Here is a 1,326-nt window from a genome sequence, read left to right on the forward strand (position 1 = left end):
CCAACAACCTTCCTCCTTTTCCCGGGCTTAGGACCGGCAACATGATCGCTAACCTTGATCCGTCCAGCGATCATGCAGGCGGAGTTCAAATAGGTCTACGTCAGTAAATTATAATCAACTACCATTTTTTGGCAGTTTGAAGCAACTGATAACAACACAAATAATCTACAGCTTCTCGTGGGTCACCGGTGATTTCATTACAAATAATGCATTGAATACAATTATACACGTTTTCTTGTTTCGTCAAGTAATCAATAACAGTGATTCTAAACAAGTTTTCACTTCTATAATCCTTGTAAACAAAAATTTTACAATTAAATATAAGTTTAATTAAAATACTCCTTTACTATCTACTCAAAGATCTCCACTTCACTTAGCTTTTTTATTAAGTAATAAGAGTAAACACACATCAGTGACCAAAATCTTGACGTTACAACCAAAATACTAAGTCCGTCCTTCCCTGCTAAAAAAAAGAACAATAGCTGTCATAGTAGATACATCGACTTAGCTTTGCGAAAAGCAGTATTGAATATATACTACAGAGATGATTTCATGAAGTACAATCTAAAATTTTACTTCTACTCGAATCTTATTTATAGATCAAATGTAGTATTTTACTTATAAGAAACGGAAAATGGTATTCGCTCTCTAGTGACTAGTCAAAGAAGTCACTGAGTTTTCACATATACAATATGTAACTCTCTCGAGTAACTCTCTCGAGTTACAAAGAGAACTTGTGTTGAAATAGTTTTATCTTGTTAATTTTTTGTGTTTTCCATTTACTAGTTGTTGTTTTTAGTCTTTAAAAAATTGTATACGATTCCTGGATATTACTAATGCCACATTCTTATAACCATCAAATTTATTTCTCGTTAAAGTTTCTTATGCGTGTAATACTAACAACTGGAAATATTTTCTCAAGTATTGCTATTTAGTGAGATTAATGATTCGTATAATGCTGTAAAAGAATATTAATTAAAATGTTAAATAAAAACATTTTTTACTTGTGATTGAATCCGTTTTAATGTTATAAATTGTTAATTTTCTGTAATATTTAAATATTTCGATCCTGCATTAAGAATGTTCGAAAAGTATTTCTAAAAACCTACATTATATGGAAGAATATTGCTATTTACGTCAGTTCAACAGATTTATAAGATTTCTAAAAAGTATTTTAATCAAGCTAGTGTTACATATTCTTGGATTTAAAAGAATTAAATATTTCGAATCGTTTACCCTATAGGTCATACGGAAAGTTTCTCCGTTTATAACAAACAATGTTAAGTCACAGGTCATCGGAGGCCCTGGGAAAGATTTCTTTTAAAT

At 30.4% G+C, this 1,326-nt stretch overlaps 1 non-coding gene across 1 annotated transcript; it reads right to left on the bottom strand.

Annotated features, from left to right (window-relative positions):
* Positions 1-349: 349 nt before the first annotated feature.
* Positions 350-567, bottom strand: LOC122513637. The gene has a single exon (XR_006302814.1). It is a non-coding gene; the product is annotated as a small nucleolar RNA U3 (small nucleolar RNA).
* Between the last annotated feature and the right edge of the window lie 759 nt (positions 568-1,326).

This window comes from Polistes fuscatus, unplaced genomic scaffold (genome assembly GCF_010416935.1).
Source record: "Polistes fuscatus isolate 324 unplaced genomic scaffold, CU_Pfus_HIC Scaffold12, whole genome shotgun sequence".
NCBI classification, from domain to species: domain Eukaryota; kingdom Metazoa; phylum Arthropoda; class Insecta; order Hymenoptera; family Vespidae; genus Polistes; species Polistes fuscatus.